We start from the raw sequence: 14,200 nt of genomic DNA on the forward strand, positions 1-14,200 counted from the left end.
CAAAGTAAAGAGCGATGTGGGCATAATGTATAATTTATTATTTATTTTTTTAGACCGGGGCATTTTATATCGAAAGAGTCGTCGTTGAAACTTCGAAAAGGGCTCATTCCATTGAAAATTGAAAGGGCTAATGCCCTTTTTAATAGTCGAAAGTGATTGGTGGGAAACCACCCTTCCCCCTCCTACACCCTTCATTTCCCAAAACGTATCCAATCAAAATTTTGAAATAACTATTTTTTTTCAACGTAGTTAAAAGGGCCAGAAATTATGTCTTTGAGGACGACAACCCCCCCACAGTCGTCAGGGCAAGGGTTGTCAGTTATGCCCTTGGGGCATATAAGATTCTTAAGGAGAGGGTAGTTGTATTACCTTTGAAAGGGGCTCATTGGATGGGTAATCAGAAGTTTGAGTGCCCTTTTTAAGATTCAAAGCGATCGGAGGGCCGATACCTCCCCCCACACACGTCGTATATTTTCAAAATACATCTGATTGAAAAAAAATGAGATAGCTATTTATTGTCGTAGAAACTTTGAAAAAGGCTCATTTGTTTGAAAATTAAAAGGGCTAGTGCCTTTTATAATAATCAAAAAGGATTAGAGGGCGACAAACCTCCTCACACCCAGCAATTCCCAAAACCTATCCAATCAAAATTTTGAGATAGCCATTTTATTTAGCGTAGATGAAAGTTCAGTAAGTTATGTCTTTGAGGATGACCCCCCCCCCCCAGCCCTCAGCAAAAGAGTTGTAAGTTATGTCCCGAAGGCATACTAGGTTTTTATGAAAAGGGTGTTCGTATAAACTTCGTAGGGGCTCATTGGATTGGAAATCAGATGTTGTAGTGCCCTTTTTAAGAGTCAAAGTGAATAGGGGTAGTCAACCCCCCATCTCAATCCGTATTTTCCATAAATGTATCTGATTCGAAATTTTGAGACAGCTATTTGTTCAAAAATAATCCAAAGATCATACAAAAAAGTCCTTGGAGTTGACGGAATCCCCCAAGTCTGGGGGTAAGGGTTATAAATTATGCCCAAGGGGCATATAAGGTTTTTATGGAAGGGGTGGTCGCTTGAACTTTAAAAGAGACTCATTTTATTGGAAAGGTATTGTTCTAGTCTCTTTTAATTCCCCTGATTTGTATGAAATGTGTCATTTGAGATGGATTTCAAGCCTGTTTCAGGTGTTTTTGGTGCTAAAAACTGTCATAAATCGCAAAAAAGCAACAACCTTTTCTCGGCCTGAAGTAAAATGTTTCTCCAAATAGTTCTTTCAAGTAGCATAGGGAGCACAAGTAGGATACTGAATTAGAATGAAAAGAAAAACAATGGAATGGTGACAGGAAGTGAAAAAAATAATTCAGATAAAATATTTTCACAGATAGTACTGTGCATAACCGACGACCTATATGTTGCGCGAAGCGCAACAGGTGGTAAAAAATGGGGAACGGTACAATTTTTTGCTAATTGGTACATTTTTCGGGTCATTTGTGGTACTTTTTGTTTCGAAATGTTGATAACACTGAGGGGAATAATTACTATACGACTATTGTACTACTAAAATTTTAAATCTATTCATATACTTACCTTTTGCATTTTATGTTGTATTGTTCAGGAAGGGTAGAGAGGGAAGCCTTGAATAGACTGGGGTGCAAGAGGAGCGTGCCCGGCTGTGTTGGCTTCAGGCGCCTTGGTGCTACATTGAATTGTTAGCATTAGTAGTAACAATTAACTACGTTTGTTAAGTTCGTGCTGGTGATTTATGATAGGCTATATATTTGAGGAAAAAAAAAAACTATATTTCTATCTTTATCACGGAGAATGACTCGCAGTTCTTATATAAAAATTACAATGTCTTTTTATATAAAGAAATTTTTATTTTTTTTAAATCATTACTTTGCATTAACACTTTGTAAAGATTAACACTTTGTATTAGTAGGTGTCGTTAATGAATGCTAGCTACAAAAAAGTAGATATCACTTAGATGGTAAAACAGGATATCCCGTCTCTTAGGTTTTTTTTATGTATGTTGACTGTTCTTGGTAACTTGAATCTTAATTAAAGTTACATATATTAAATCAATAAGAAAATTAGAGTTTGTTTTTACTTCCCACTCTCCTTTTTGTTTTGTATTGCTGTCAATTTTTATTGTACTTTATTGCCGTCAAGTATCGTATTATCTTAAGTATTGTATTGCCCTCAAGTATTGTATTGCCCTCAATATTGTATTGCCTCAATCCTCAATTTTTAGGTTGAGCCTAGATATTAGTTCAAGCGTTGAGCACACCAAAAAAGGAAAGGTCTTCTGTATCCTACTGACCCATATCAGGTCCGTCCATAACTGAAAGCTGCTATTTTCTATTATTTTTCTTTCAGTTGAATTGAAATGGATGGTTCCTTCTCTCTTCCTGCAAGGACTCAGGAGTTTCTTTCAGTTGCTTCAAAATTATTAAGTATTCAGGCAAGGGCACCGGCAGAAAATTTTCCAGGGGGGGGGGGCAGACACAAAAATAGCTGTTGTGGCTGGGTGACAGTTTAGGTGGTTTAGGGCACCAAACTACGACTTTACTCCGAAGAGGACGAATTTATGATCAATTTTAAATTCTGAGAAGCTAATTGATTTAAAAGTAGTAATAACTATATTTTAGGCTTCCCGGTTGCAAAAGAAGTAATGCCACATGGTGATTGTACTGGATTCAACCAAGTTGTTTTGCTTTATTTGAAATAAAATTAGGCTATGTTTGGTGATCTGTAACTGCGTATTAGCTATAATGAGGGGTGGGGTCATTGTTTAGGTGGGGGTTGGGTAGATTCCTATAAAATTACATTTTAATGGACAAAATGCTTACTCTTCATAAGGCTTCAGATAAATGTTGAAGAGGAAGGGGGAGTAGGAATTAATTAAAATGTTTCTCTATACAGCTGATATGTTACATTCCCATATTTACCAGCACAGAGGTGAAAAAGGCAAGCCAGGTTATCATCAGCCCCGCCATGAAATTTCTTTGGGATGGCAAATACCGCTAGAAAGTTTTCAGCAATTTTAAATGGTAATATTTTTCTTTTTCTTTGAATATGAAGTACTTGAGTGTATTTAATAAATATATGCAATGTATTTATCGATAAGAAAATCCCATTGTAAAGGTTGTGATGACTTCAGTTATGTAGAAGATCAAAAGTTTCACAGAATTTCCATCCATACAAACAATAATACTCCGTCTCATCCAACCAAAATTCTTTAGCAGTAATATTAATAAGAATATTTCATCAAAACTACTATTCATCGCCATTTTTTTAAGTATACTCGAATTTTATCCAAAATTGAAATTGCGAATTTAAAAGTAAGACGGTACTAATCAACGTACAATTATTGATTTACACATTTTAAAAGCAATTGACCAGGGAATTAAGGGACCGGTACCTCAAATTATATTTTGGCTAGGCCTGAGTATGACTTGGGAAACAATCAGAAATTAAATTAAAAAAAAGAGCTTTTCAACTGAAAGCAAGGTCTCGAGAAGGGCTCGAGAAGGAAGTTGTCGAGAAGGGGGGTATTCCCCTTATATACAGAGTAATTTTTATTTGTTTCAAGTTTTAACTTGCTCCTTACTTTAGTTGAAAAACCTTTTCTATGTGTTTAATTACATTTCATGAAGCTGTAAAGTTTTATGAATACAATACTTTTGGTAAGGCAGAAAAAACGATCAATATTTCAATGATCTCTGTTTGGATTTTGATGGGTAATCAAACAGTTCCTGGTAATGAACTGTATGTAAGTAAGGAGCGACCTGGATCAATAGTAAACAAAACTCCAAAAAACTAAATTTTGAACCCAATAGATGTATCAAAAAATTGGCTGAAAAAATTTGTCTGATTTTCAAAAAAAAAAGAGGGAAAAACCCCTTGAAGTCATATAATTTTAATGAAAACCATACCGTCAGATTCAGCGTATCACAGAACCCTACTGTAGATATTTCAAGCTCATATCTGCAAAAATGTGTAATTTTGTAATTTTTACTAGAAGAAAAATCAGGGATGCGTGTTTATTTTATGTTTTTCCAGGGGCGATCGTATCGACCTAGTGGGCCTAGAACGCCGAAGGAGGGCTCATTATAACGGAAATAAAAGGTTCTAGTGCCCTTTTTAAGTGACCAAAATGATTGGAGGGTACCTTTTTTCCTAAAATCGTCCAATCAAAATTTTGAGATAGCTTGTTTGTTCAGCATAGTTGAAAGGCCCAATAACTATGTCTTTCGAGATGAAGAGACCCCCTACAGCCCCTGGGGAAAGGTTTTTAATTTATAAATTTACCCGTTCTTCACGCATATTATATGTAATTGGGAAGTATGTATACATTTTTCGGGTGGAGAGGGGAGGACGAATTTTCTGCTGGGAAAATTTTCAATGGAGAGGATAGTTTTCAGGGGGTGAAATTCTTAGAGGAATTTTTACACTGGGTGAATTTGATAGAATTCATATACGAAATGTCTTGCTTTCTCTTTACCGATTCATTTTTACGCGCGGAGATATTAAGGGTAACTGTCCGGGGTAAATTTTCGCCAGAATTGAATTGTCCAGAGAATATTTCTTTGGGAGGGGTATTTTTTCGTGGAGGTGGAGCCAGGTATACTAACGTTATTTAAAAACGATCAGAAATAAAAAAAACAAGTTTTCAACTGAAAGTAAGGAGCAACATTAAAACTTAAACCGAACAGAAATTATTACGTATATGAGAGGGTTTACCACTCTTCAACATCTCGCTCTTTATGCTAAAGTTTAAATTTTGTCACAATTGTTTAAAAACGGCTTTTGCAACACAAGGGTCGTTTAATTAGAACAATAAGTAACTTTTTTTAAAGTGCCAAAAAAACTGTAACGTGAAGAGCAAGGTGTTGAGGAAGGGGGCAACCCCCCTCATTTACGTAATAATTTATATTTTTTTTTAGTTTTAATGTTTCTGCTTACTTTCAGTTGAAAAAACTTTTTTTTCTTTATTTAATGAAGCTTAGTGACAAACAATTTTCTAAGGGCAATGGAAAAACTATGTCACTTAAAGTAAAAGTATATAATAATGAAAAAAAGTAAGTAATTACAAAAAATACGCAAAAAAATAGCCTACCTACAAAAACTAAGACATAAACTCCCAGCATTCAGTTCTGTTGAGCAATGCCGAAGCGTTGGACGGATGCTTTTTAATAATATCGACAGTTTTGAACTTGGTTATCAAACACCAAAATATTTAATGCTTTTAGACTAGGTGTTTATGAAAAATTACGCATTATTTAAGTAGTTTGTTCAAAGTAAAACATTTAAACTAAGATTAAGAAAATAAAATAACAAATTTTAATTCAATATTTTTAATTTGATTTTGAATACCAAAAGCCAGTCTATTTGACACCTTTATACTTCATTACCGTAAAAAATTAAATCTTGTCAAAGCGACAACTAGATAAATACAATCACTCCTGGAAAAAAAAAACTGGTAATAAAACCCAAAAAATGTATCCGTTCAGGGCGAAAATATAGAAATTCCCAGCATTCCATTAAGGAAAAACATTTCTGATTATAGTGGCTTCAAATATCAGCTCATAGGTACACTAGCAATGCAAGCAAAAGCTGACGGCTTATTCTTACCGAAATTGCCACTTATTAAGTTGTTTTCCTTGTGTTTTCTATAATTATACGAACTTTCTTGTGTTCTAGTAACTGTACTAATTACTAATAAACAAATACATATTTAGGATAATCATAAAAAGCAGATTCTTTGACTGAATGTTATCAATAAGGCTCTTTTACTTTCGTTATTGACAAGGATCGTTATTTGCTTACATTTCATTACTATGATGAATTTGATTTTTTTTTTTTTTTTTTTTTGCTCCGACCAAATCATATAGAAAAAAAAATTTTTTGGAAAACTAATTAGGGGTTGCTCAATCACAAATTAGAACTTATATTTTTCTTATTATGGGTCAAAATCTATTGGAAGGCAGCCAACAATGGGGTAGCAAACATCTTTTCTATGGTATTCCCCTATTCTGCTCTCTTTCCTTTGGTTTCCTTATGATTGCTTTAAAGTCCCAAATTTCCAGGGGGTCATGCCCCCCCCCGGACCCCCCGCCCTTTTTCGGTGCCCATGTATTCGGGGCAAGACTAAATTTTTGGCAGTGTTGCCACGATATACCGTGAAATTTGGAAGAAAAACTATTTAATAAAATTTGGCAACGTTTTTTTTCGCAGAGTTCTAATATTAAAATCATTTAATTCCCTAGGACAGCTCCATCTTCAAAAAAAGAGTTATACCTTCATAAGCTGTTTGGTACCAAATTTTTATATTTTATTTTTTGCTAATTTTTAACTACGTTTAATTTTTTAATGTGACACCAACTACTGCCAAAAACAGCATAAATACACATGAGGATTTATATATTTCAATTTGAATTGATAAAGACGATTTAAAGATAAAGGGTAATTTCTATAGATACTTGGTAATAACTCGGTAATTTCTCCACTGCAGAAACCAGCAACTCTTCTATTTAAATTACATGCATTCGGTTATGGTTTTCCAATTAGACTGCCCGCACTTTTAGATGAAAAGAGGGGGATAAAGATTTTATGGGCCTAAAAACGCACACATTTTCAAACACACATTTCGTCGTAGTTTTCCTCGAGGGAGTTGTTAAGCATTTGTATATGAGCCCTTCTGTCTCTCCATTAATGTAAGGGCAGATCAAAGAGGGGGTTTCAGGAGTATGTGCACATCCAGAAGGTCAAAAGTTGCCCTAACTAAACAGGTGGAGGGGTAAAAAATACCAATGGGGAGCCAAATTTTTGTTAGTTTTCCTCTCATGCATTTGTTCTTTATTCGCCCTTGCATTAGTGGAAGAAGTTCTTAGGAAAGTGTATTGTGTGAACACAGAATCATCGACTATGTCACCCAATAGGTCTCTGTTCCTAAATCAAATCATCTGATTGTTCAGATCCAGTAATTCCACCCCAGTTAAGCATATGAAGTGGCAAAGTGTGAAAGCTGTGAAATAGATATTGTAGAGCTACGTAAACTTACGTAAATACCTACGAAAATTTATGTAAATATTTCAGATTTCGAAAACTTGTAAATAAAAAATGTGAAAAAATTAGCTAAGAAACTTCAAAGATCTTTCCAAAAAAAGATGGATTTCTGATTTATGGATTTCTACAAAAAAGCTTCTGTCAGGTTTTAAATAGTTTTTTAGACCCAAACTTTCTTTCCTTTTATAGTCAAAAGCAAAATATATTATTAAAGAATTTTTTAATAATAAAGCGAAATAAAAAGAACAAAATATATACAAAAATATTAACAAAAGTCCGAATGATTTGGCTTCAAATCCGGAAGCCTTTATCAACGGGAAAAAAAGTGGCTGAGACAAAAAATGTGAAGAAAAATAATAATAAAACCTTATACTAAAAACGATAAAAAACAATAAGAGGAAAAAATTAAAAATTTAACAAAATCCAGTATTGTAGAGAACGGAAGCAGCACTAATGGAATAAAGAAAGATGTCTGCTATTTGTGCACTGCTGTATTCCAAATTGTCTTCTGACATGGAATTATAAAAAAAAGGGAAGAGTCTTTTTATTAGATATATATTATGTATTCCCTTGGTGGAAATCATAAACAGGCTACATAAATGTTATGTTACGAAAGTTAAATGAATCTTTTTCATTATAGGACACAAGCTCTTTGGATTTTTCTGTTGAATTTTTTTTTTAATTTGACCTTTATTCTTAAAGTTCAAATGCGTTGCTTCTTTTCATATATAGTTGACACGGGCTAACCCTAGCAGTGCCATGTGGGCACTACCAAGGTCGGATCTAAAACAGGGGCTACCGGGTTTGAACACCCCCCCTCCCTGAAATTTTTGTCCGGCTCGTAAAAAGTAACAAAATGCATATAAGCAAATTTTTGATGCATTTTTAATGTTTTTCTTGCAACTCCTCGAAAATTAATATTATAGAAAATTTTCCTGATCTTATCATAGGCAGCGCAATCGCGCTGACTAAGTAAAGAACGATGTTGGCACAATGTATTATTTATTATTATTATTATTTTGTTTTTAGACAAGGGTACTTTGTATCGAAGGAGTTGTCGTTGAAACTTGGAAAAGGGCTCATTCGATTGGAAATTGGAATGGCTAGTGCCCTTTTTAACAGTAGAAAGTAATTGTAAGGCAAATAACACCCCTTCCACGCCCACCATTTCCCCAAACCAATCAAAATTTTGAGGTAGGCATTTTGTTCAACATAGTTGATTTCCAGATAAAGATTATGTTTTTGAGGAGGACACTCCTCCACAGCCCTCAGGGCAAAGGTTGAAAGATATACCCTGGGGGCATATAAGGTTTTTTATAGAAAGCTTTGTCGTAGAAACTACAAAAAGGGCTCATTCAATTGGAAATTGAAATGGATAGTGTCCTTTTATAATAGTCGAAAGTTATTGGAGAGCAACTAACCCCTCTCTGACGCCCACCATTCCCCCAAAAACATCCAATCAAAATTTTGAGATAGTCATTTTGTTCAACGTAGTTGTAAGTTTTGGAAATTAGGTCTTTGAGGATGACAAGCCCCCCACTGTCCTCAGCGTAAGGGTTGTAATTTATGCCCTAGGGGCATATAAGGTTCTTTATAGAAAGCGTTATCGTAGAAACTTCAAAAAGGGCTCATATGATTGGAAATTGAAATGGCTAGTGCCCTTTTTAATAGTCGAAAGTGATTGAAAGGCAACTAACACCCCTTCCACGTCCACTATTTATCCAAATACATCCAATCAAAAATTTGAGATATCCATTTTGTTCAACGTAGTTGAAAGGTCCGGAATTTATATCTTTGAGGATGACACTCCCCCCACAGCCCTCAAGGTAAGGGTTGTAAATTATGCCCTGGGGGCATATAAGGTTTTTATTAAAAGCTCTGTCGTAGAAACTTGAAAAGGGGTTAATTCGATTGGAAATTCAAAGGGATAGTGCCCTTTTAATAGTCGATAGTGATTGGAGGGCAACTAACCCCCCTCTCACGCCGGCCTTTCCCCCAAACACTTCCAATCAAAATTTTTAGATAGCTATTTTTTTCAACGTAGTTCAAAGTTTTAGATACTAGGTCTTTGAGGATGATAACCCCCTCAGAGCCCTCGGGGCAAGGTTGTAAGTTATGCCCTGGGCGCATATCATATAAGGTTTTTATAGATAGTGATGTCGTAGAAACTTTTAAAACGGCTCATTCGATTGGAAATTAGAAAGGCTTATGCTTTTTTTAATAGTCGAAAGTGATTGGAGGATAACTAACAAACCTCTCACACCAACCATTTCCCCAAACACATCCAATCAAAATTTTGAGATAGCCATTTTGTTCGAAGCATTTGAAAAGTCCGAAATTCATATCTTTGAAGATCACACTTCCCCCATTGCTGTCAGCGAAATGTTTGTAATATTTGCCCTGAGGGCAGATAAGGTTTTTTTTTATAGAAAGCGTTGTCGTAGAAACTTCAAAAAGGAATTATTCGATTGTAAATTGAAACGGATAGTGCCCTTTTTAATACTTGACAGCGATTGGAGGGCAACTAACCCCCTTCTGACGCCCACCATTTTCCCAAACACATCCAATCAAAGTTTTAAGATAGGCATTTTGTTCAACGTAGTTGAAAGGTCCGGAAATGATGTCTTTGAGGATGACAACCCCCTCACAGCCCTCAGTGCAAGGGTTATAAGTTATGCCCTGGGGCATATAAGGTTTTTATAGAAAGTGTTGTCATGGAAACTTAAAAAAGGGCTTAAACTATTGGAAATTGGATAGGCTAGTGCCCTTTTTAATAGTCAGAAGTGACTGGAGGGCAACTGACCCCCTCTCACGCCCAGCACTTCCCCAAACACATCAAATATAAATTCTGAGATAGCAATTTTGTTCAACGTAGTTGAAAGTTCTGGAAATTAGGTCTTTGAGGATGACAACCTCCCCCCTCACCCTCAGAGCAAGTATTGTAAGTTATGTCCTGGGGGCATATAAGTTTTTTATTGAAAGCACTGTGGTAGAAAATTAAAAAGGGCTCAGTCGATTGGAAATTGAAAGGGCTAGTGCCTTTTTAATAGTTGAAAATGGTTGGAGAGCAACTAACGCCCCTCTCACGCCCACCATTTCCCCAAACATATCCGATCAAAATTTTGAGATAACCACTTTGTTTAACGTAGTTAAAAGTTCTGAAAATTGGGTCTTTGAGGATGACAACCCCCTCACAGCCCTCTTGGCAAAGGTTGTAATTTATGTCCTGGGGGTATATAAGGTGTTTATAGAAAGCGTTGTCGTAGAAACTCAAAAAGGGCTCATTCGATTGGAAATTGTAAGTTCTCGTGCCCTTTTTAATAATCGAAAGTGATTGGAAGGCTTGATATTTTTATAGTAAAGATCGATGTGGGTATAATGTATTATATATTTTGTTTTTGTTAAGACCAGGGCCCTTCGTATCAAAGGAGTTGTCATAGGAACTTCGAAAAGGGCTCATTCGATTGAAAATAGAAAGGCTTAATGCCCTTTTTAATAATCGAAAGTAATTGGAGAGCAACTAATCCCCCTCCCACGCCCACCGTCCTGTTTGCCCATTACGTTTAAATCTAAATGTTGCCTTAACATTAAATCAAAATGCACTGTGTTAATGCTAATTCCCAATAAGGCATCTCAGCAGTATCCCAGGAACGACCGAGGGTATTATATTCAAACTTTCGGGGTTACTTCTGCTCTTAAAATTTAACCAAATCAAAATAGCATAAGTGTATCCAAGCTATCAAAGAAAGTAAAGAGATTTTTTTTGGCGAATGGCATCAAGTTTTCTATTTAAGGTCAACTAGAGGAGGTATGAAACTAAATTAAACACTACTATTTTTGTCAAGACTTTTAAAAGGGTGTATGTTGTTAAAAATTGCTGAAAATTTTTCTTCAGCATACAAATAGCAGGCCAAACTATAAAGTCTTAAAAAAACGAAAAGATTTAAATTTTTTTTTTCCTGAAAAAAGTATGTCAATATTAAACGAACAGAATTTAATTAAAAAAACTAATTCCAAAAATAAGTTTTTCAAAGAAAAGTATAATCAAAGAAAAGATTTTATTTTTACTCATTTTTGGTTTAATGGAGTTCTTGACTTTTCTTTGAAAAACTTATTTTGTTGAAAAAGTTTATTCAATTAATTTACTATCAAAAGCATGCATGGTTTTAGCATTTTTATTATGATCGGATTATAAATCTTACTTAAATCCAATCGATGTTTCGATTGTTAGTGGTACTTTCTAGCTAATATAAATGCTGAACTTAAACGGATATTTGCCCCCTTGTTTTCTTCTGTCAGTACTATTGACTTCTACTTTTTCTACTAAAGTTTTTTTTCTTTTTTTTTTAGCAGGTAATGATCCAATAGGTACTTTGTATACATGGAAGGGTTATCCTGTCGTACGCGTTGCTTAACTGACTTATCAGATTACCGAAATTAGTAACCAACATTCTCGTTTTTGGAAACCTTTAAATTTATTGGGTGTTGAAATTTGCATTAGTTGCGCCTATTCACAAAGTAAAAGAGATGGACAGGGCAGACTTCTTATATAAGAAAAAAGAAAAACGATATTTTCCAAAGTTTAAGGGGGGGGGCAGATTTTATATTGAAAACACCAAAAAAAGGTGTTTTCCAAAATCTAAAGGGAATGGGCAATAGCTCTTGTATATGGATCACATTTTGAATTATCGCAGCCACATGCGTATGAATCACCTAGCACAACCTTTTGAATAACCGCAGCCAAATGCCTATAAATACTTAAACGCTGATAAAATATCAGCCGAAAATAAGCCAAAAAGTTAAAGTTTGAGTGAAAATCAGCAAAGAATAATCATAAAACGTTTACACCTAAATTATTGACTGTCAAATGATTATTCATTCTGATGGGTTTTTTTTCGCTGTCATTTTGGCATTTGTAGCCATTTGTCCAGTTTTTGTGTTTTTTAAGATGTTTTTTACTCTAAATTTGAATTCAGCCCTTCAGCGCTTGTGATAGTGATTTTTTAAATACATATCTTATCTATATTACTTATTCTCTCCTGTTCCCACTTGGTACCCCTGACAATTGGGACATTGAACTGAGAACTTTGATGATATTGTAATATAAGTTTCTAGAACACCGATTAGAGCAGAATGAACTTCATTTTTTGAAAAAAAGGAACCTAAATTGAAAGATAAGAATTTTCATATTGTCATAAAAATAATTTTTGGTCAGTAGAGGTAAGAACTTTTTAAAATGACTAGCCAAAAGAATTGACGGTACTGTTCTATTAGCTGTAAGACACGCGATAATGCGAAGATTTCATATAGCAAAGAAGATAAAAACAACTAGTCAAACAGGTTCTTTCAACGGAGAATTCATGCCGAGCATTGAAAACAGTGGTTTGTCTATCCGTTTACAATATTTAAACTTTAGTTTTTTGGGGTTTAGGGGGGGGATTATCTAGGTTAGGTTACGTAATTAGGTACTGTTCTATTAGCTGGGAACCACGCAGGAAGTGAAATTTGGTTAATGCTTATGAAATAAAACAAAATAGGATGAAAATATAATAGTTTAGTAAACAAATTTCGGTTATATATTTGCACATTAGGGGGATGGGGTGTAAAGCATAGCATATTTTAAATACATAACCTAACCTAGGTACCTTTTTCCCCCCTAAACCCAAACAAACTAAAGTTTAGATATTGTAAACGCAGTGAGACATCACTGCAATTAAATTCTCCATTGAAACAACCTGTTTGACTAGTCTATCTTATCATCTATCTTGAGTGGTTCCCAACTAATAGAACAGTACCCGTATTTAATATATGCTGCGCTTTACCCCACCCCCCTATTGTGCAAATATATAGCCGAAATTTGTTTCTAAACTGTTATATATTCTATATTTTTTTTTATTGGATTAGTATTTACCAAACGTCACTTCACTTTGTCTTTCAGCTAATAGAACAGTACCGAATTGAAAGATTCGACAGAAAATAGTCATAAATCAAACTTTTATTTTCCTCACCTACATCCTTGTCAATGATCAGGAATCTGTTCCCTTAAAAATTGTCCAGATAAGAGATATCATAGGAAATACGAATAACCTTAGCATAACCTTTAGGTCTCCTAAGGATTTCAATCCTTCCAATAAACGGAAATATCTAATTTCAGTTTATTGTAACATTCAAAGAACAATCTATACTTTAATTGAAATATTCGGTTCGCCCGAAAAAAATCTTATCGCAAACTGAGACACAAAGGTCACGCAGTTGCCAGTCGCGGGTCAATAATCTGGCAACGCTTGAAAATGTTTACATCATCGATTTCAATTCAGCTTTCATCGACATTTATTGGGTGTAATTTTTTGACTTTTGGAGGAGGCTATTAACTGATGAGAAAACAATAATGAATGCATTCCGTCTTAATCTTGCAGTTGAACCTATTTGAACTTTTATCAAAAATTTAGGAACGTAGATAGTCCTTTTTCTGTTTTGGATTTTGCTTTTATCATAAAAAGAAGTTCTTTCGATATTGCTCAAGGAGATAGTTCCCCTTAAGGGTTCTTTTCTTTCTTCTGAAAGAAACAAAAATAAGCCTAACTGGAATCAAAAGGCTATCATGGATTTTTCCAATTGTCATTTTCCAACTGGTTCTTCTTCTTAATACTTTTTTATAATTTTTCATTTTTTTTGTTATTGCATGGCCGAGATAAACTTCTCATTTGCCAATTTCTAAGTTATTTTACCTGTTAAATTGAAATATTCTGTTCGCGATCTCCAATATAACTTTTTGATCTTCTTTTGAAAGAAATTGCAATAAGCCAAACTAAATTCAAAAAGACTATGAGGGATTTTCATCTGATTTCCACTTTTTTATCTACTTCTTCTTCATAATAAATTTTATAACTTTCCATTATTTTCTGTCATGAGAGGGCTGAAATAAACTTCTCATTTGCAAATTCCTAAATTATTTCAAACATCCGTTAAATTTAAATGTTCGGTCTGCCATCTTCGTATAGCTTCTTCACCTTCTTCTGAAAGAAACAACAATAAGCCTAACTGGAATCCAATAAGCCATCAGAGATTTTCATCTAATTTTTAATTTTCATCTACTTCTCCTTGATAATACTTTTTATAATTTTTCCGTTTTACTCTGT

General features: G+C 34.5%; 1 protein-coding gene across 1 annotated transcript in view; it reads right to left on the reverse strand.

Moving 5' to 3' along the window:
- LOC148941868 (uncharacterized) overlaps positions 1-13,203 on the reverse strand; it is a 66,454-nt gene extending 53,251 nt beyond the window's left edge. Inside the window, exon 1 of the mRNA XM_089103434.1 lies at positions 13,070-13,203. The gene's annotated coding sequence lies outside the window, so the exon portion shown is untranslated. The remainder of the gene's footprint in view (positions 1-13,069) is intronic.
- Positions 13,204-14,200: the final 997 nt, after the last annotated feature.

The sequence above is a fragment of the Artemia sp. Qi Xiang Cuo genome, chromosome 17, assembly GCF_049724085.1.
Source record: "Artemia sp. Qi Xiang Cuo chromosome 17, ASM4972408v1, whole genome shotgun sequence".
Lineage (NCBI taxonomy): Eukaryota > Metazoa > Arthropoda > Branchiopoda > Anostraca > Artemiidae > Artemia > Artemia sp. Qi Xiang Cuo.